Below are 22,829 nucleotides of genomic sequence, written 5' to 3' on the forward strand. Positions count from 1 at the left end.
TCCGCGAAAACGGTTCGTATGGCAAAATCCCAACCGAGTAAAAACTAATCACAGCGCTCGGATTTACCTCAAGACTACTTGGCCGTATGAAACTATCAAAGTGACCCTATGGGGGACCCATAGATATATTATGCAGAATACAATTGTTTATTTCATGCGGTCAAGTCTAAGGTTAAAAAGTAAACGTGATATTTAATTCTTATACCCCCTTACCAATGAGTAAGTTCTTAAGAGGGAATAGTCGGTAGTTCACATTTTGGTAAATGTTTATCCCACCTACTTGTCCGGCACAAAATTAGCCGTCATCCCTGCAACAATAGCTTCACCAATCATTGATAAGGTACATGTCATCGGTGCCATGAGGTAATTTTTATGAAGCAGAATACAAATTAACATTTGAATCAGTGTCCGAACGATTAATATATCGTGTTTCGATGAATTGTTGTGGAAATTTTGGTAAAAAGTAGAAAACGTTTTTCAAAGCACTTTGAATGGATAATTAATGGCTAGTTTTTCGAGACAAGGGCTACTTGAATTAAAACTGATAAGAACGTCTTGGGCTGAGATTCGATGGCCCGAAAATGTAGGCAGGGTAAATCATAGATCACGAATTATGCATGAACCCAAGAGGAACATAAATGGTTTAAATGGAGGCTTGTTTTAAACAATAACAAGGCGACACCACAACATCGGGAGCTACATTCCCTACACTTTGCGAAAAGTCATGAGCTACTTAAACGAGCACCTGCTCTTTTGTACAGAGAAGATGCAGCAGACGGGGCCTTTTGTGTTAATTGTCCTTCTCTAAGAAGACTAGAATGTCTAACCCTTTGCAGATGTCCTAGCATAAGTAGCGCATGCTCCTGAGTTATATCAAGACCCTGAGTGTTAGTCTGCCCTGGGGCTTGAACCAGACCTCTAACCTTAGACCTCGGAGCTAAAGTCGCCCAGGAGCCATCAAACTCGTCAAATTGAGAAGCACTCTGTTTTTTTTTACTAGGTATGAACAGACTATCCTGCAATTGTCCTGCTCGTGATGTTGATATTTTACAGAGTCACATACTAAGAAATGTTATGTTTACAACAATGAGTAGTGGAAATATGATGGTTTTGTTGTCTTTATTTGAAAATGATGTGGTGTTCCAAAGATTTTTGGACGATTGTAGTTTGCTGGTGCACGAGGCTAAGAATCAAGGAGGTAACAATGTACTAGAAGGAACGAGAATGGCGATCATGACGAATGATATAAATTAACATACCTTCCAAGGCAAGTAATGTAGCGGCCGAGTTCTGATTTTGGACGCTTGCGGCCAATTTTCTTATTTTGGAAACTGGTGTATGATTTCTTTTTCTTTTTTCTTTTAATTTTGACGGTAGTGTCTGATTTTTGACAAAGAGGCCGATTTTTCGATTTTGGACAGCCAATGATCAGTTATCCAAACAAGTCAATTATCCTAGACTCCAAGCGCGTCTCCAACTAGACCAGCGGTGGCCAAGAAGAAATGAGGAGAAAACTCACTTGTGATTTCAATGGTGAAGGTACAAGTGACATTGTTTCCTGATTGGTCCATTGCATGACACAGAATAACACGATTCTTTTATTGAACGATTGAGGAGGTTGGTGGATTTGCTGATCATGAGTTGTCCGTAGCAACCGGTTTCGTGCAGGTAACCGACGATAAAAATTTTTCTCGTTCAGCATAAGATGACATGGGGTTTTTTGGACATGTGAAACCAAACGTGAGAGAGAAAAAGATCTGGAATGGAAAAGAGTTCGTTAGTTTCAAGCGAAAGGACAAACATAAATCAAGCTGACATATCACCTGATGTCAACGCTAACCTGACCTTCGTACAGAGTTTTAGTATTTTTCACAACAGAAATGACGCATGGAACACTCATCGATTTCCCAATCTTTAAGCTCGCAATTAATTTATTTTTATCAGCACTTGCACAAAATATCTCCTTGGCTCGTTATCAAAATGGCAGAACCTATTATCAGTCGGGTCGAATACTGGCTTGGTTAACGGGAACATATAAAAGGCTTTCAAATCTTTCCCGAAATAATTTTTAACTGGAAAATAACAGTTTCCCATAAAATAATGAACAATTAAAACTTATGATCACACGAACACAATAACATACGCGAAAACGTTTATCGGGGGCAAAAAGCTCAATATAGTATGAAGGTGGCAAGTTATGGGTAAACAAGTTGTGTACACAAAACTTATTGAAAAGGACTGCTGGACACAAAAATAAAAACTGCGGACGTAACACAAAGTTCGTACTGATATGGAAACCAGAAGAGAACTTAAGTTCCAAAAAACATGGTTAGGTAGTTATTTAAAGCCCTCTCTATTCAATTATTTCTTAGAGGTATAATTAGAGATATTATGTCCCCGTTATCACATGATTACTGCAATGGGCAGTTTGTAGTCAGCTATCGCTGCCATGAAGGTTAAATGAGGGAGTTATATACAGACCTATGGCTGATGCAAGGAGAAATTTCTGATACGGATACAGACTGCTCGAGTGAAGGTTACGGGCGCTGGGATTTCAACTGGAAACGTTCAGTTCATTTGATTCTTTCGTTCTCTAAGAGGAGAAAGTTTGTGAAAAATTTGATGCCAGTGCATCTCAGATATTTAACAAATGGTAAACACCACAGCGTAGGCTATTGAGTTATGAATGCACGTGGGAGGTTGCTAAGCACGAAAGAAGCGTAAGAGTTGCTCGAGGCGATAGCCGAGAGCGAATGTAGCTTCTTGAGTGCTTAGCAAACCTTCCAAGTGCATCCATAACTCAATAGTGTACGCTTTGGTGTTTACCATTTGTTTGATAACATAACATTAATACATTGTAGCTAAAGAGTTCCCTTTTATTTAACAAATCTTACGTGACCAGAAAAAACAAGCGCGCGCGGCAAAATAGTCTTTGCATTTGCTCGCGTCAGCAGCATACACCCATGGGCAAATGGGGGACGCTAAATTGACCAATCAGAGCGCGCGCTTTACTTTGGTTATGTTATAATACAAAATGAGCTTCTTGCCATGTTGATGAAAGTGAATGGATAGAAAAGTAGCGACAGATTACTTGGTTCTAACTTAATGTTTGATGTTTTGCACCTGACCTTTCACAAATGTTGAATGTATTCCAGTAATTTTGAATCGGAGCACTTTCAGATCGAGTGTTGAGAAACCAAATCAAGGAATTAAAAGCAGCCAATCAGAAGAAAGGAAAGTTCTCAGGAGCCAGTGAGAACTGAAAGTGAAATTACTTTCGACTTTCGATTGAAATTACTCTAAAGGACAAATACAATGTTCTTATCCTTCATTTTTTCGGCTGAAAGGTTTTCGTGTAACACGAGAACAAATTACACCGTTATTGAGCTCCTGGACAAAACTACCCCGCTCTCATCTCTGTCTCAGTTGAAACTGCCATCACCTCGATGGCGCGAAACTAAAGGTATCCAATGTATCTTTCACGTTAGTTCACTTCCTGTAAAGCAGCCCCCACTTCTTTACATGCGACATTTCAGACAACGGAATTCTACATCAAACACACTAAAATGTTTCATACACCATGTGTAGGGTCAACCCTTGCAGTATGCGATCATTTTCATGCTAAACATCTTAACACTAAGAATTATCTAAACAGTCACTGAATCTTTTCAATTTTTTTTTTTTTTAGGTTCAAGGTATTTACAAGCGATTTGAAAGAAATTTTCTATTCCAATCATTATTTCAATATGTATCTTGGAGAAGGCCCGATTTTGATCCACTTTCTCCGTCACACATCGGTGCAAAATCAATGTTGCGTGACCGAAAAAAAGCGTCACAAAGGGAGGATGATCGCGCTCCCTAATAATAAGTAATAATAATAATAAAACTTTATTGATGTGTCAGGGGTATTTAGCTTGAAGCTAATTGGGGACACAACTTGGAATGTTGGTTTTAGCTGAGGCAGGAAAACCGGAGGACCCGGAGATAAACCCTCGGAGCAAGAATCAGAATCAACAAACTCAACCCACATGTGACGCTAGGTCCGGGAATTGAGCCCAGGCCATAGCGGTGGGAGGCGAGTGGTCTCACCACTACACAATCCCTGCTCCCCAGCTTCCTGCTGGCAAAAAAGCTGCTCACTACGGTTTTAAATATTGTATGTACAATAGAGGATTAGTCAAGAATAACAAATGCGTTTGATATCATGTTTCGAAATAAAGAATCAACATAACTGGAAATAAATTGAGTCGGTTGATAAACCCTTCAACCTCAGTCACTAACATCTAATTTCCCCTTACAATATGACTTCTAAATCAAACGCTACGGTTATGAGAAAAAAGACAATGATCTCAACTGAATGAAGCTCTGGATTGTAAAAAAGAATTTTTCTTCGCGTCAGTACCATGAGTATGGGAAACATGCCTACCGATGTTCAGGGAGCGTAGAGGGCTAATCGAAGTCTTCCTTGGGTCTCCCAAGATTTTCGACCATCTAAATTTGTCCATAAATGGAATGTTTCATAGTGTTGTCCATTGTTGGCATAAAACCTTGTTGACGCAGTTCTCAAAATTTAGCTGAATTGAAGATAGCTAAAACAAAGTTTAGCTAAAGAAGGACAAACTGTTGGTTTCTCAACCGGCCGACTGTTATTCAGGTAAAGCTACAAAAAACACTGAGTTTGGTTTCGATATCTTTCTACTAGCAAACATGGCGATCAAACATGGCGGTAAACACACGATCAAACATGGCGGTACACACAGACACACACAGACACACACACACACACACAGACACACACACACACACACACACACACACACAAAATACCCATAATTCCATGGATCTTTTGTAACACTAAATACCTCATTTTCGTTCACGCCAAAAAAATTAAACTTCAAAAGATCGTTTTTGATAAATCAAAGACAGTTTGTTTCACAATTTGTGGCAGGTGTAACTTGGGGAAGGAGGGGGGGGGGGAGAAACTGCACGAGAGGGGGATAGTCTGGTACCCTCTCCCTTTTTCCCTCTTTCTTTCCCATCTCCTATCATATCTACCTCACGGAGTAATCTGTAATCTTCGTGACTTTCGATGGTCTAGCATTTAAATACTCAGGCATTAAAGGGATACTCTCCACCAAATTTTAACATTTAATTAAAATGTAGATCTTTTGCCAAAACGACTACTGGAAGAAGCAAAAGTTCCCTAAAACCTTTCATTTGATTGAAATCCTGTTGCAAAAGCGCGAAATTCACTCATTTAAAGACCGGAGGTTGAAATGGCTCCTAGTTAAACATAGCCTGCGAACAGGCTCCCCGTTCAATCAGACGTGGGGACACAGAAACCTTCCCCTTCCTTCCCCTGCTTCGCGCCCTCCAAGCCGGGAGCCTGTTCGCCGGCTAAGTTAAACACGTGATCAATGACGTAGAAAGGAGACTGAGACACACTTTACACACTTTACACACTTTATTTTTCTTTTTCTTACAAAATAATTTAGATTATGTTGACCCGCAGATAGCAAATTTGCTATTCGAGGCGGGTCAATCATCAACAAACATTATTTACAATATATAAAGAAAATTAAAAACTAAATAATTAGATATTGTTAAATTATAAAAAGAAGCATAGCTGGCAAATACATCAATAGTTGTTCAATAAAGTATAGAAGCAAATACATTAGTACTGAAAGCAATCGGATCAATTTGTTTTAATTATGCAGTCCTTAAGGTTAGAGGAGATCTTTTCAACATCAAGATAAGAATCTTCATTATCTAGTATCTGAAATAAAGACGTTTTAATTTGTTTATTAAAGGAATGTTTTGATAACGTTTTGAATTCTTTCGGTATCTTATTCCAAATTTTGACACCAACACGCGAGAAAGCCTTTTTTTGTAGGTTAAGTCTAGAGTACTTTGTACTAAAGAGCTGCGATTTGGATGATCGAGTATTGTAGGTATGAATATGAGATGTTTTAGTAAATAGTTTCAAAATATTAATGGGAGCCCTCTGGTTGTGCACGTCAAACATAAGTTTACTTACGGCTTCATAATATAGGAACGTAACAGGCAGAATTTTTGCTTTGGCAAATAAAGGGATGGCATGCTCTCTTCGATCGGTGAAATAGATTAAGCGCAAAACTCGCTTTTGAAGAACTAAAATCTTGTTTAAATAAGCATTTGACGCATTGCCCCAGGCAAGGAGTCCATAAGTTATATAAGGTAGAATTAATGAATTGTAAATATTTACAAGGATAGTAGAGGGAACGAAGTACCTCAGCTTTGCAATCATCCCTATTGTTTTACTTATTTTTACGATAACAGAGTCAACATGGTTTTTCCATGACAAATTTTGATCAATTAAAACGCCTAGATATTTGATATAACTTTTTTGCTCTAAACTAACTCTTCGGTTTGTCTCACAATCTATAATACCTATTTGTGGAGAAAAATGCATTTTTTTCTGATGAGGACGAAAAATTAAGAAATTTGATTTTTTTGTATTCAATGTCAACCTATTTGTAGTTAACCAGTCATGTACGTTATTCAACTCTACATTAACCGTTTGCTCGATCGCCTTAAGATTCTTATCAGCATAAAGTATATTAGTATCATCCGCAAAGAGATAAAATTTTAGTTTATCAGAACAAAGGTGAATGTCATTTATGTAAAGTAAAAATAGAAGAGGTCCAAGGACTGATCCCTGGGGGACACCACAGGGGGAGATAAGTTTTGTTGATAAATGCTCTCCAATCTGAATTGTTTGTGTTCTATTTTTTAAATATGATTGAAACCAGTCATTTATCAATCCACGGAAACCGTAAAAGTTTAATTTATCGAGTAATATTTCATGATTGACCGTATCAAATGCCTTTTTCAGGTCAATAAAGACACCGCATGAGAAGTACCGTTTATCCATATTACGTAGTATATCTTCGACAATATCAAGTACTGCATGCTCTGTGGAATGTGACTTGCGAAAGCCATACTGTGAGGAGTACAATAGGTTGTTTTTGTCAATAAATTCCTTCATCCGGAAGTACAAAAGTTTTTCAAAAATCCTATTAAAATTAGACAAAAGAGATATTGGTCGATAGTTTGAAGGGTCGGTCTCGTCGTCACTTTTATATATTGGCGTTATTTTAGAAATCTTAAGTTTTGAAGGATAGACACCAAGGATAACAGATAAATTGAAAATATAAGAAAGAACTGGAGATATGATATTGCAAGAAGATTTAAGAAGTTGTGTAGGGCAGGAGTATAAGCCACAGGATTTATTATTTGGTAGGGATAATATTTCCTGTTTAACTTCTTCTGGTGTAATGGGTTTGAAAAAGAAGGAAGAATCAGGTGATTTCAATTTACCAAGATAACTCATACAGTTATCTTTCTTTGGCAATTTACTTGCTAGTAAATTACCAACATTTGCAAAATGCTTATTTAGAATATTTGGTAATCTGGAAGGATTTTGTGTTATTTGATTGTTATTGCTTGGGTCTTTCAGCTTCGTTAAGACTCTGCTTTTTGTCCTTTGGTTATTTATTAATTCATTTATTACTTTCCACGTCTTTTTCATATTATTTGTATTTTTCTCAAAGAGATCATAGTAATAACGTTTTTTACTCAAACGAATTAGGTTTGTAATTTTATTTCTATAATATTTATATTTACTATGTATTCCATTAACATATAGCTTGTTCTTTATTTTTATTGATGTCCTTATTCCTTTTGTTATCCACGGTTTTGCAAGTTGTTTAATTTTACGTTTGGATAAAATTTTAACAGGCGCATGGTTATTCACGACTGAATTTAATTTTCTGTAGAAAGATGAGAATAGTTCATCAATATTATTTGTTTTTGAGGCAATAATAGCATCCCAGTCGATCGCGGACAAATCATTTTTAAATTCCTCATAGGAAAATTGAGAGAAGTCGCGTTTTTTAATTGTTTTCTTGATAGGTTTGTCTCGCTTAGATTTCAAAATACAAAATTGAGAAAAATGATCAGAGACATCGGTAATAATGTTTCCACTAATTAGAACTTGATCAGGATTATTAACGAAAATATTATCAATAAGAGAGGCTGACTTATTACGTACGCGTGTTGGTTTGTCAATAGTTGGAACAAGATAAAAACTTTGTAGGGCCAGTAGGAAATCCTGACTATATGAAGATGATTCCGTCTTTAAAAGACATAGGTTAAAGTCACCCATTAAATAAAGTGTTTTCCCAGTGGAAGCCAGTTTTTCGATTGTATCATTAAAATATTCAATGAATTGATCTGGGGAGTTGTGTTGACGATAAATTATTCCACATATGACATTTTTTTTGTTTCTCATGGGAAATTTCTATCCACAATGCTTGAAACGCCTCGCAAGAGACCCTTTCAAGCACTGTGTAATTAAGGTCTTCATTGATAAAAAGCGCGACGCCTCCTGACGCCAATGGTGTGGCTACGTATTCAAAAGTGTAACCTGGAATTTCAAAGCTAATATTAACAGTCGTTTTAGTTATTTTCGTTTCTGTAAGTCCAATAATATCAAACTGAAAATCCATTTCTGATAAGTAGTTGGTTTGGAGTTTTTCGAGATTGTGATTTAAACTGATGATATTGTTATGAAAAATCGAAAAGCTCGTTTCCATCACGTCTCTTGTTTGGGTATTTAGGTTTTTATTAAAATTATACGGCGAATAATAACGGCTGTAGATTTGTTGATTGAATAAGTTATTGTTGGTATTTAAACTGTCATCAAGATTTGAGTTTAGTCTGAAAAGATCAAGATCATGCAAACCATTTAGGTTTTCGAGTTGTCTCTTAGTTGGTAGCTGATTTTGGATCAGAGAGTTGTTAAATTGCCCGTGGTAGAGAGTTAAGTTGCCAGTGAAGTTATAATATGGAAGTTCTTTAAGAAAGAGTTTTCTATTTCGGTCCTGTTCTTTGTATCTTCTGGTTCGCTTTTGCATCTAAAGCGCGTTTGAAATCATATCATAGGTGAGATATTAAAAACTAGCAATAATATTGTCACTGCGTTACTTATCTCTATCCTTGGGTAAATGCGTTTAGGTCCTCCATATTTGCAAATTTGCGGATCGGTGAATTCTCTGATTTCCTGAGAAATACGGAACCATTTTTCGCCCAGCAGAATTTGAAGCTGTTGGCTTCTTTGAACTTCTTTGCCTCATACAGAAGGGTTTGTAGACGAGGTGTCAGATGATCGTAAATATTGAGGTGACTCACATCAATCTCTGAAGAAAATCCTAGTTGCTGTGCTGTTATGTTCCTTATTGTCTTCCTAGACGCCATGATTTTTTCCTTTACCATCCTTCTAACAAATTTACAAACTATTGCGTCTGGTCGATTCGAGGGATTCCTTGATGGAACTCGGTGGGCAATGTCAATGTCATTTATCGAAACATCTTTCACTCCCATCTGATGAAAAAGTTGAAGACACAGGTTAGCTGTCTGCTCGGTCGTCTCTTTCGCTGCCAGCAACGGTAAACCGATAACTTTGATGTTAAATTGGTAGCTGTACATTTCGAAGCCATCAATTGACTGCGAGATTCTATCGCAAGTATCAGAAATTACATTTAGCCTTGAGCTTAAACGCTTCAGTTCTTTCGATGCGTACTTTTTAAACGCTTCAAAATCATCGCATTGAGCTGAAACAAACTCAACTGATCGTTCTTTGCCCACAGTGTCGCCGCCATGTTCGATGCCAGCATCATGATTGATTTCTTCACGTCGATGTCCAATTTCCTCAGTCAATTTATCCAGTTGCTTCTTGAGATCTTCAATTTCATTCCTTAACTGCTGATTTTCTTTTTTTAGTTGGTTTCCTTTACCAGCCATAATTAGGGAAACTTAATAGAATAAAATCACACAGAGCGAGAAATATGCGTCCGCTCAGCTCAGCGTCCGCTCACCGATTGACTGAAAAACATACGAGCGATCGTAATGGAGTCCGACTCTAGAGATTCGAGTTTTCCTTCTCGGATTAATCGCGGGGGTGATCGAGAGTGCAGACGCTCATGGAACTGAACCATATATGTGTTTGAGCCTTACGACAGTGAGGCTAGTTCTGACTCCTCGAATGAACCAGATGATGCCGATCCATTCGAGCGATTACAAAACAGACTGGTAAGCGATTTCTCTGAGCTAAAATCTTCGCCTTTTGGCGAAATCTCTTCGTATGTCACTTCACAAAGTGAAGTGATCGTTAGATTTGAGAAATGCAGCAGTGTTTGGCCTTAAAAATGTAGGACCTCAACTTGATTAGACCGGCATTTGTTTTTAACACAATAAAGCTTCACCTTCTTCCTCTTGATCCGAATTTTCCTCCTCACTCTGAACCGGGGTCGACGTAATAAACTCCTTGAGCGAAGTGCGTTGTGTGCTTTTACTCTTTACTGGAACGGACGTCTGACAGCCTGCCAAGTTATTTTAGCGTGCGGTTTGGTTAATTTCTTCGGGACGGCCAAACTACTGTCACAACAGATTTGTATTTTTATGTATTTTCAAGTGACTAAATTTTCCTCTAGCGGTACGACTGCTCCAAAATTGCACAGAGACATCTTTCCCTATTTTGGGAGTTTCGGTGTTCATTTTCTGTATGTGCATCGAGGATCTGGAACGCGCACCGGGTAAATGAGTTGGGTTATAAGTTTGAAAGAGCTTTTTGCTACATTTTTCATTCAATGAATACAGGTTTATATTTGATATTATATATGCAAGGCTAAAAAGATTAAGAAAAATTATTAAAATATTAAAACCAAACGTTTTGGGCTGCACAGCATGAAAATGAAAATTAACGCCAAATTAAAGCGTAAATCTGCGTAAAGGTGGTTAATAAACTTTACATCAACTTTACATTGTTGGTAAAGGTCTGTAAAGGAAGATTTACGCAACACGACGTACAGCCCGCGTAAAGCTAGCGTAAAATCGGTGGGTCAAGTTTACGCTTATTTACTCAAAACGTAAAGTTGGCGTAAACTCGCGCTTTACTCAACTAAATGTAAAGCAGTTGTAAAGTTTGCGTAAAGTTGATGGGTGAAATTTACGCCTATCTACCAGGGATGAAAAGGTGATGTAATGCACACTTTACTAACCGAACGTTTAAATACGCTTTTGTAAAGGTAACATTAAGATGGTCAGAATCATGCATGCTCCTTTACGCCGTTTACCTAAAGTTTGTGTAAAGGCACACTTTGTGTAAAGGAACGTTAAGATGTCAGAACTTATCTCTGTACCCTCTTACCCTTTGACCCTCTGCAGCCATACACAGAAGCGGGAAAAGGTATAAATAAATGTAAGACTCTTTTCTATGAAAGAAATATTTATTTGGACGGTCCACTGGGCCAACCTCTTTACCAATTGGATATTTGACAATTAGTCCTCAAAATCGAGTCGAGTAGAAGAAGTTAAAGATAATCTAAAAAAATAATGATTCCTCGTGAACATTGCATGGTAGGATTAAGCGGCATATTAAGTTATAATTATATAGACAACCCTGAATGTTGAGAGCCAAAGATACACTCTGTCGGAGAAACACTCTTGCCTACAAAAGCATATTTACTTGCCAGTGGGATACTTATGATAATCTATTGGTTTGAAATGAGGTAATGACCCAGTAATGAAGAACCAATCAGAGCCCAAAACTGCTCATATCTAGAGGCTGTCTATGGAACAACAGAGAAGAGAGTGTTTTTCTTGCTCTCATTATAAAGGGTTGTTTATATAACAATCAAAACAGTAATTACAATTACAACTCATAGTCTATAAAGCAATCGTATGTTTCAAATAACCTTACAGTTTTAAAATGCCTCATTGCCTCAAGCCTTCTTTAAAGTATTTGTTCCTAAAAGCTAAATGTGAAACTATTTTGTCATTGATTTCGTCAAATTTCTAAACCTGAACACAGCGAAAAGTTTTATGAGATTGCTGGCATTGTTGTAGAGAATATGCAAACTTTCAAGGCTATATTATTAACAAGGCCTTACATGTATCTGTTTTCTCTCTATTTTTGGGTTTATACTTCATGCAAACTGATGTAACTGATTTGCATCGCTAATCAATAGCTGCAGTACATAGGGTGACCAAAATGTAGGTACTGTAGGTCCTGCTTAGACACCATCTTGGTCAGAGAAAACAAATTGCGGTCAGATATCACCGAAAAAGGTTGAAAACTATATTTTCTTAAATTATCAAGCTATTACTTCCTTGCTTTGGTTTGCATTTTTATCACTGGTACCTATAATTATTATTTTAACAGTAAAATGTATCACTTCACTGTTATGAGGGTCTGTGTTATCTCTGTTCCACCATAGCACTAATTGAGTGGAAACCAAATTCAAACACTACAATTTTATTTTGTTTAGCCAAATATGAGTTTGATTACAAAAAATGACAGGCAAAAGAAAATGAGTACAACAATAATAAATAAACGAAGCTAGGGAAATAAGGGAAACCATAACAAATTCTTACAGAAATTCCACCAGATTAATAAAATACATACAAATAAATAATAATTATCTTCACATTAAGAGGGGACATTTTGTGTATTCTGAGCTTTTGTAGAGCTTGTACAGCTTGTGTATAATTTGTGAACTGTATTCAATTTGTTGAGAAATTTTACTGTAATGACTCTCAAAAAATTTGAACAAAAATAAGCAACTCACTACTTTTTCACAGGCATTATCAAATGCTACCTTTCAGGTAGCTAATGTCGTTGCGTGACTTACAAAACCCTTGAGTTAATAAGATCGTCCCAGCACAGAGTAAGATTTAGTAATTTACTCAAGGCAGATTTTCTTCATCCTTACTGTAAAATGCATTACAAAAAAATAAAAATTTCCCGGACATGATGTCCAACCACAATTAAGAATTTGTTGGACTCAAGCAAATTGTGGTCACCCAATGTCCGAATGTTATTTGCAGCCCTGTTATTACATGAGCAATAAATTAGCTGTGAAGAGATACAACTGCACATGAGAAGATTAACAAACACACAATAATCATGAAAGCAAATACTGCACATAAGAAGAGGCATGTTTTACATTTCTATTGTTCACTATTGTTATAACTGACAAAAACCAGACCATGCATCATGTTCTGCATGAGATAATTAAACATTCAGGTTTTTTCAGTTCTTGTAATTTCTGCACAAAAGCTACTTGCTGAAGACTCAGTGTTCTCCCTACATGTGCATGCAACAACTTAATGGGAGATTATACGTTTAGCCCAGATACTCAAGTTGGCTTGCACTCCGAGGAGACAGTAACAACAATCGCGTGCTTTGCCTCGCTTGTGTCTGGAATAATAATATTACAAAACTGAGGTATTACAAGACTTACATGTACAATGTAAGAGTTTACACCAGTGATTACAAATTAGCTTTGTTACAGAAGTGTGTGCTTTACATGTTTGAGTCAAATTCAAAATAACAATATAGGTATAACATTGGAAATCTACCTCATCAGACTTATTTCCCTCCTTATCGTCATTCATTGCACTGAGAAAGTCTACGTCGTCACCCAAATTGAATGAATCCTCACAATCATCAACTTGGGTAGAACCTGTTAAACAAAAGTAATGAAACATCTCCAAATTTTGTAGAAACCTAAGCCCGGTGACATTACAACCCCTTCACATTTGCTTTAAATCCTTTTTTATTTCAACCCAACACATTCCCATTTTCCTTTTCCAGTTTGCCTTGTTTCAAGTGCACAAGTTTATCTTTTTAATGTTACAGTTAAGAAATGTTTGGAAAGAAAGCTCACTAATCAAAAAAGGACAGTGCGCATAGGCGACTTTGCAGTGGGTTGACACTTGCCATGTTTACTAGGTTTATTTAATTTTGAATTATTACGGAAATTGTACTTTGTCATTTTTTGTGATACTGTTCAGAAAAGTTAGAAAAGAAAGCCCGAAATCCAAAAAAATACAGAGCCTGTAGGCCACTACAGCGACTTAGATGAGAGCGATTAAAACAATAATTATTGTAGTATCTATCAATTGAAATAAGAAAACGGTTTACAATCTTTGTTTCTCTCTGTTCTATTTTGAAGATACTGGAAGAAGGTTTATGACTTTTATACATAGATGTATATAGATTTTTTAAGATATTTTTTTGACATGACAAGAGGTTCACAATTTCGTCTTTTTAATATAATATTACAGTATTTAGTAACCCAGAAGCTCTTGCGAGCAGATTTCTTAAAAAAATAAATTATTTTGAAGAAGTAACATGTGTCGCCTTAATAAGCATAACATTGGGATTAAACTGTCCTTACGCCAGGTGTAAAATTAGCGTAAGGAAGTACCGTGTCTTTACTGTCGCTTTACACGCAACTTTAATCGTAAAGTTGACATTACACCATCTTTACGCTGAATTTAAAGGCGGCTTAAAGAGTCTCATTACAGCAACTTTACATATACATAAAGGTAGCGTAAAGCTTGCCTTTACGTAAGGTAAATGTAACGTAAAGTTGTGTAAATGAGAACTTTACGTTAGCTTTACTCCAAGTTTAAAGGCGGATTAAAGAAGTCTCATTACACCAACTTTACACATGTGTATAAAGGTTGCGTAAAGTTTGCCTTTACGTAGTGTAAAGATAGCGTAAAGTTTCGTAAATGAGAACTTTACGCTAGCTTTAAGTCGCCATTACGCCAACTTAAATCTGATTGCTCGTGCTGTGGTGTTTGCCATCATCAGGGTTGAAAGTGTTGACCATCTGTACATACATATATATCTTATGTGATTCCTGATGGGAAAAGTCTGGAGACATAAGAAATGACTTGTTTGTTCAAACTGGGGCGGAATTGTTGGATCATTAGCCCCTCGACGATCCTACGCTTGTGGAATGTTTCTGCTGAGGAGAGAACACGCCAAGTGAAAGAATGTGATGGATTTTCCCGCAAGTGTTTTGCAGCTTCAGAGGTGTGAGTAGCACAGGTTTATATTTGTTTTACAGGTAATACATACCCCCTTGCAGCTTTCCGTTTTCTGTATGCTCCACGTAGTTGTTGTCGATTTTGTTTTGATAATCCCTCGCTAGTGTCACGGACTTGTGAAGATGAGAGTTTTTTTTTCGTCCTTGAGCCTTTGTTTCTCTTTTACAGGCGGATTAATATAAAAAATCAAGGGAACAGCATTGTATTTTAGAAAGGGCTTTCATCTTTAAACCCATAGATTTCGCCAAAAACGACTGTTCCTCAAAAGAATCTGTAGTGAAGTTGTGAATGCTGCACAGACGGCTAGAGTTTGTTGGGTTCTCAAAATCGGATCGCGTGTTTTTCACGGCTCTCATCCATAACCTGGCGAAATTAGGATCTTCGGGTCATTTATGAAGGCTTACACCATCGCTACGCGTATTGGAAGATCCACCGGTCACACATCGTTGCGGTATTATTGTATTTTTGGGGCGCGTTTTTTATTGAAGAAGTCTCGGTGCTCTAGCGAAAGAAATCTCAACGGAGTTAAATGAGCTCTCCTTTCTACGTCACTTCCGTTGGGAGGCAAAGGCCTACGCTCGAACCACGCGTTGAGAAAAGTTTCAAATTTAAACGAAAACTACAAAAGATTTACCCTTTCTTTCAAAAGATTTGTTTTACTTAAGTTGTTATCCGTCTTTTCTCAAAAGGTCATCACAGGCGAGAGAGTATCCCTTTAAGCTTGAATTAACAAATGGTGAACGGCATAGCGTGTACTATTGAGTTATGGATGCATACGGGAGGTTGCTAAGTCCGAAACAAGCGTAAACGTAAGAGTCGCACGAGGCGATAGCCGAGTACGACTCTAGCTTCTTGAGTTCTTAGGAAACCTCCCAAGTGCATCCATAACTCAATAGTGCACGCTCTGGCGTTCACCATTTGTTTTATAACATAACATTGATACATTGGAAGAACAGAAGTCCTTTCATTGAGCTACATCGCAAAAAAATGTTTTATGTAGTCTTACATAACAACAGAAAACAAGCGCGCGAAAATTCATTAATAACAACTAACTGCACACCAGCAACTCGATAAAGTTTACTCACGCTTCCTGAAATACCGACCAAAATACTCTTTAATTTATAAGCTCTGTATAATTATCCAACAACCGGTGAAAGAGTTCAGCAGAACTATGAACAAACTGTGGTGTTTACCATTTGTTTTATTAACATAACATTGAAACATTGTAACAAGAGTTCCCTTTTATTTAAAAAATCTTACGTGATCAGAAAAAACAGGCGCGCGCGGAAAAATAGTCTTAGCATTTGCTCAAGTCAGCAGCATACACCCACGGGAAAATAGTGGATGATGAACTAACCAGTCAGAGGGCGTGCTTTGCTTTAGTTATGTTATAAATGAAATTATTAAAAACTAGATCATTGGATAATGCAGTTCAAGACTTTTAATTGGCTTAGCCATTATGGTATATCAGCCAATATACCATAATCTACAAATATAGTAAGCGTAGGTGTCAGCTTAAAATTAAAAGGGAGCTAAAAATTTGATAAAATTTAATAATTTAAGTCAACGTTTTTAATAAAACAATTATTCCACTCGCGCTTGTTGGATATGAGATGATTATAGCCAACTCGGCGCTACGCGCCTCGTTGGCTATCTATCATTTCATATCCAACGCGCGCTCGTGGAATAATTGTTAAATGGAATAATCAATAGACGAAACCTCTAAATATGTCTCTTACAACTTGTTCCGATACCAGTGAAGAAAAAAAATTAACTTTCGACAGCACTAACATAACAGCTTTCACAAAAACAGTATTTTGAAATCAAATTGCAGTTTCTATGCTATCTTTAAGCCCTATAATAAAAGCAACAAAAATGACTGGGATTTGCCACACACGTACAGTGCGAGTAACCATTCTAAGCAACGGGAGTTCATCCACTTTACGCGAGCGCACTTGCCCTCTTGTGCCAATTTCGTCATCTGTGGAACTATAACTAAACTCCATTCGACCATCAACCCTAGGAAACACAAAACGTTTGTATGTAAGACTGAGAAATTAATACTCGTATCATCATAGTGTGCGATACACATAATGGGGTGAGCAGCGGAGAAGGCAATAAATGCAATGATGTCATTTACTTAAGATTTACAAGTCTTTTTCAAAAACATGAACCATCTTATGTCAAAAGCCCTCTGCACATAAGTCTATGAAAACAATATATAGCACGGAATTTAAGCTTTATGTAACTTAATATATTGAGAGAATTTAACAGTACATACAAAAATCATGGTAATTGTACTTTTAAGCTGTTTATGCGCAGCATCAGGGAACAAAGAGGAAAGAGGTGAAAAAATAAAATAATAATTAGTGGTCTGCATACACTGATAGAGATGAGATCTACATACAACTTAAGAGTACAATAGTCTCTCCTATGGGTGTCACGTAAACTTAATTTAAAATATAGAACTTATTTATAAAGAAGCTACATAGAGAGAGTTTATATACTGCATGTGGGTCATGCCCGCTAAAGGTCTTTTTTATTTATGATTTTTCTTCTGCATTGCCGGTTTCCCAGATTTAATATCAGATATACATTTCAAGATTTTAAAACCCATAAAAGGTTAATTTTTTTCATTTCGAACATCTAAAATTCAATTCTCCCCATATACAATTTGGTTTTTGATCAATTGATACCTAGATAGATAGATAGTTTATGTGTAAAAAAAAAGCTTGCAGCCACTAAGCTGAATTGCGTACTTACAATACAGTGTAAAATATAATATAATTACCAACGAGCAGCCGAGGCCAAAAGGCGGTAGCATTATAGAGCTGTGTGCGCATGAGCTGCAGGGAGAAAAAAATCTCCATTTTGCGCAACATAAGATTACAATAGAATTTTCGTCAGCCAATCATTTCGCGATTTGTAAATGTGACAGTCACTACACGTATTTTGGAATAAAATAAAGGCTCTTATGCCAATCATTTCGCGATTTGTAAATGTGACAGAGTCACTATACACATATTTTGGAATAGACTGTAGAGACTTATATTTCACTATTTTTCTATATTTTATCGTAATAATTTGTCTACTTTTAGGATACGACCTAATGATCGTTTTGGAATGAAGTATATCATGGTGTTAAACGGATATGCGCAGGTTACGCCTACTTGCAAGGCGTGATTTCTCAGGCGCCGTTTCACTAACTTCCTTCGGCAAAATTATCTAGCTTGTTTTCAGTTGATATAATGATCACATTTCGACAGCGAAACAAGTACAGGACGTCCTTACCGTGCGCTGCAATTCGGAAGGGCGAAGTTTTGGCAACAAGTTGCAGAATCAAATGTTGTCCTACGCTTGTTCGTTTCACATAAGTAGAGGCTGTTTTAGTTAGTTTTTCAGTCAGTGGTTATTTTGGGTTACATTGGAAATTAACATACAATGTCCAAACTGAAACCATCACAGATATTGTTTCCTTTAAAAAACCATTATCCTAGTAAACCATGTCTTAATGCAGCAATTAATATATAGCCAATTGCCATTGAACAATTGAGGCTGCAATAGTTCGCTGAACACGTTTTCGTTCTGTTATGTTTCTTTTTCTTCTGTTTCGTTACGCAAAAGCTTTGATATGATGCAGTTGACTATGTAAACTACGTCTTAATACAATAATCCAAAAAGAGACAATGGTCATTGAACAGGTAACAATGGAACACTTTGTTCAACATGTTTTTGTTTTTTTGACTGTAGCCCCCCAACAAACTTTGTTGTCTTCCCAAGTACACTTTCTGACTGGAATGTTCTCTTAGGTGAGGGAGACAAACTAATTCTACTGAATAAAGGCTGATAGTTTCGAAAGAAACTGTTCGGGGCTACGTCGGTGGGAGTAACGAAATAATTTGGATATATCAACAAAGTTGAAATGGTAAATTGGCCACCGTAACGATTACAAAAGCTGACGTTTCGAGCGTTAGCCCTTCGCTCCGACGCAGGGCTAACGCTCGAAACGTCAGCTTTTGTAATTGTTACGGTGGCCAATTTACCATTTCAACTTTGTTGATATATCCAAATTATATAACTTTACTGAAGCGCTTTTCAAACTCCAAGTACGATTTTCATCTCTGGAGCGATGACTCCCACAAGGGAGGAGAAGAGAGGCACATTATAAGTGGGTATTCACACCTGGTGCCCTATAGAGAGCAAGCCCCGTGCTTATGTCCTAGCAAACAGCCTTACAGCAAGCGGGTCCAAAAAACACCAGTCTGACATGGATTATCACGTTGTGAAAAATGAATATGACATCACCAATGTTTCGGGGTTGGTTGGAGACAATCCCTCTACCCAAAAGGGAAAAGTAAATGGTCTCTTAGCAAGCAACACCAAAATTTTTGGAAAGGAAATGTTTTTTTTGTAGGATGCTACCCACATGTACTAAACATAATGCTGAGAACAATGTGCCAGGCTGGGTTTGGGGCAAAGGGTGACATGAGTAAACCCCATGTTTTACAATTACTATATAAAATATCTTGGCTCCAAGATATATGAGCGTCCAAGCCAATACAAAGTTATGTATGTTTCTCTAGGTATTCTTCGTAAAGAGCCACCCCTTCCTCAGACATTCATCGACACAAGTTGGACATATTATCGAGACTCTCCAGTGGTATCTTAAGTATGGAAAAGCTTGTTTACAGCTTGCTGAGCATCTCCTTGAAAGATTGCCAAAATCAGATAGCCACCACACTATTTGGCAAGATGTCAGTAAGATGAGCTCAAGTCCTATGATCCAAGTTGAAATCAAGTTTTTGTTTGAATTCCTTGACAACTTTATCATCCCATCTCTGAACACATCCCAAGCTAGTGATGCAGAAATTGGTTTTTCATGTGGTTAGCTAGCACGGTTATGGCCAACAACTGTTTTGAAACACCATGAAACTTTAAGTGAAATGTTGAAGTCTTCATCAGAACATTTTTCTTTAACATCACAACAGGTAAAGATGTCATTGAAAGACCCTGCAGCTATTGACCATTTTTACAAACAAGTGCAGAGGCCAATGTTACAAGAAGCAATTAAAGTAATCAAAGATCATGCAGCAGAGTGGTTAACTTTTCCTAAGTTTTTTTGGCATGGGAGCTGATCAGAGATACCAAACTCATTTCTGGCATTCGGTTTTAAAGCTTTTGGAATTCCAGTCAGATCTGAAAATCAAAAAGAGAAGTCAGTGAACAATCCCTTTCATGTTCATGGACATTGCATTCTCACGTTGGTCTCTTAAAGGACAGAATTGGATTAATTAAATGGGCCACTCTTTGGAAACTAAAGGAACCCCAATTGCTATGTGAGATCAAAGAAATGGCTTTATCACAACAGAGCTCACTCATAAGTAAAGGAAGCCACTCCAAAGCTGTTCGAGTTCTACGCCAAGCACATTTTCAGCCTTCCTGTAAACAATCTTCTTGCAGAAAGACAGATCAACCTTTCACAAATGTATCTTAATAATAACATGTCAGAGCTATCAGAATAGGCCTCAATCACATTTGTTGAGAACATTCTACACAGTGGAAAAACCAACACCAGGACCACAGAAGCCGCACGTGAAGTTCGTGAAGAAAGAATGAAAGAATATGCCCAAATACTCACCACAGACCTTTTGCAAGAGGCAAGAAAGAACTTAAACAAGATTAGAGAAAACAGGACACATGAGCCACTTACAGCAAAGGATGTTTACCCTAAAGCTTGGATAGAAAAAAAAGTAAACAATGACTTACCGGATATGATTCAGTCACTAAAAGATGATGGTCGCAAACTTAAACTTCACTGGAAAGCTTCTGCCAAGGGAACATCTGCACTGGAGGGACAAAGGTCATTCAGCCCAACAGTAATTGAGGGAGTTACCAGTACACCTGATGGACAAGTTCCAAGACTCATGCAGCTAGCAGCACTAATGGTGTGGAACTATGGGGAGGAGCTACCAATTTATGATCTACCAAGAGAATGCCAGTTGTGTTTACAAAACCTTCCAAATGTCTTCCAACCTCCAACTACTTGTCTTTCCAGGTCCCACATGACTATACATATTACGCCATTGCCTACACATGAAGAATAAAGTAGTCATGGGGGTGGCTCAGTAATTTTTAAACATTTTAGATTTGTACATAAGATCTGATTTCACTGACCCACACTGCATGAAGTAAATGTATCTCAACATGAATGCATTTTTACACACAGAGACACATCTAAAAATTAATAAATGTTTCAATGCAACATGTTAGAACTAACCTGATAAAAGCATGTTGTATATGCCACTTTAGTTAAGTGAACAGAGCTCAATATCAGTTTTAGTGTATGTAGCATGTTAGCTTTGCAATATTGCAACTGGTTTTGCAGGGTATAAGTAAAGTGCATGGAGCCAAAGCTGAGACATGCATGTATTTAATCATGTTGTATTGGATCTTGAAGTAAATGAATTGAACATTACATTCAAAATGAACAGTAGGTAAATGAAGCTGTAATGCATCTGATTTTAAATTGTTCTGCATAACTGTAGCCTAGTAGAATATTAAACAAACATTGAAATGCTGTCACTTCACTACAGCAATTTAAGACCATACTAAATATAATATTTAACTACATGTAGATTATATCATTATAATGTTGCACATGACTTGTATAATTAAACATATCATTGGCAGTAGGTAACTATTAATGTGATAAGTACATGACTTGTTTATACTTGTTTATAGGTGTTCTTGTACATTAAGTGAATCATTTTGAACAGGAAGGGCAAAGCTAAGTGATGCAGCCAATGTTGTGTTACATACAGTTAGCGTACAATGTATAACAGTAATAGATTAGATTTAAACACTGGAACTGTTAAAAATGTGCAAAGTTCATTATCCTGTCTTAATTTCCTTATTCCGTGTAAAAGATAAGTAGTACAAATCTGACCCGTAATGAATCCTCTCTCCCCTTTAAACGTTTTATTAAATATCTACAACGATGGAATTTTTTTTCACATACAGACAACTTGTCATAGCCTCTAAATCTGGACCAACACAAATATGAATATGCAGTGTCGTCGAAAAAGAATCAGTGAAATGGTCGATCCTCCACATTCAAAGCGCCCAAAAGATATAAGCATTGATTTAAGAATCGATATCAGTAAATTAACATCATCAATAGCACAAACGAGTACTCGAGAAGTGATTGATAATTAACTGCTCTTGGTTCCTGTTGACGAATAAACCGGAGTTCACTCTCGATCTCGGGTAAGCGATATTGAATGTAAGCTAATCGACCTATTACCATCAACACCCCCGAGATAGGGTCAAGATAACCTAGTTTATAATCTTACCTCGAGCATCGTGCGCTTGCTTTACTCAGTCGATATAATTTATTTCATTCCTCCATTACATCTCGAGCGCGCGTTAAAAAGATGAAAATAACTTTAATACGAACAACAGTGGGCTACAAACCTCAATTTGCCTTGAAACTACGATGCCAATTCTTCAACTTGTCCGTTTCGAAATTCCAAATAATAAACACCACGCGCAATGAATGACAAAACAGTACGAAAAAATAGCATTTCTACCACTAAGTCGATGAAAAGAAAAAAATAAAACGGTAGAATCCTTAACTCCGTTGCAGTCTTCGCGGTTTAAGTATTAAACTGCCAGAGACTTTGTGTTTTGATAAGATATTCAACGGTTAAGTTTTAATGCGTAGATGGGAAAAGTAAACACAACACGGGACGTCATCTGCGCATGTCTGAAATTTTACTGACGTGCGTACGCTGTTCCGTGAGGATTTATCTACCATGCTGCTTTGGAGTCAAAGTGGACGGTGGGGGTAGGTTTGGGGAAGGGAAGACTCACCCTCCCACCCAGGC

The 22,829-nt window shown here is 37.2% G+C and overlaps 1 protein-coding gene and 1 long non-coding RNA gene across 3 annotated transcripts in view; both read right to left on the reverse strand.

The window, feature by feature from the left end:
* Window positions 1-22,829, reverse strand: part of LOC148731310 (hemicentin-1-like) — a 311,654-nt gene that overhangs the window by 121,591 nt on the left and 167,234 nt on the right. The gene's annotated exons all lie outside the window — the stretch shown is intronic.
* LOC148731319 (uncharacterized) lies at window positions 16,127-22,694 on the reverse strand. 2 transcript variants are annotated; one of them, XR_016002154.1, is made up of 3 exons: window positions 22,417-22,694; window positions 20,710-21,030; window positions 16,127-20,139 (listed from the first exon to the last, which is right to left on the reverse strand). It is a non-coding gene; the product is annotated as an uncharacterized LOC148731319 (long non-coding RNA). The 2 variants fall into 2 exon arrangements; XR_016002155.1 differs by having other exon boundaries at window positions 22,296-22,694.

Source organism: Stylophora pistillata, chromosome 5 (assembly GCF_964205215.1).
Source record: "Stylophora pistillata chromosome 5, jaStyPist1.2, whole genome shotgun sequence".
Lineage (NCBI taxonomy): Eukaryota > Metazoa > Cnidaria > Anthozoa > Scleractinia > Pocilloporidae > Stylophora > Stylophora pistillata.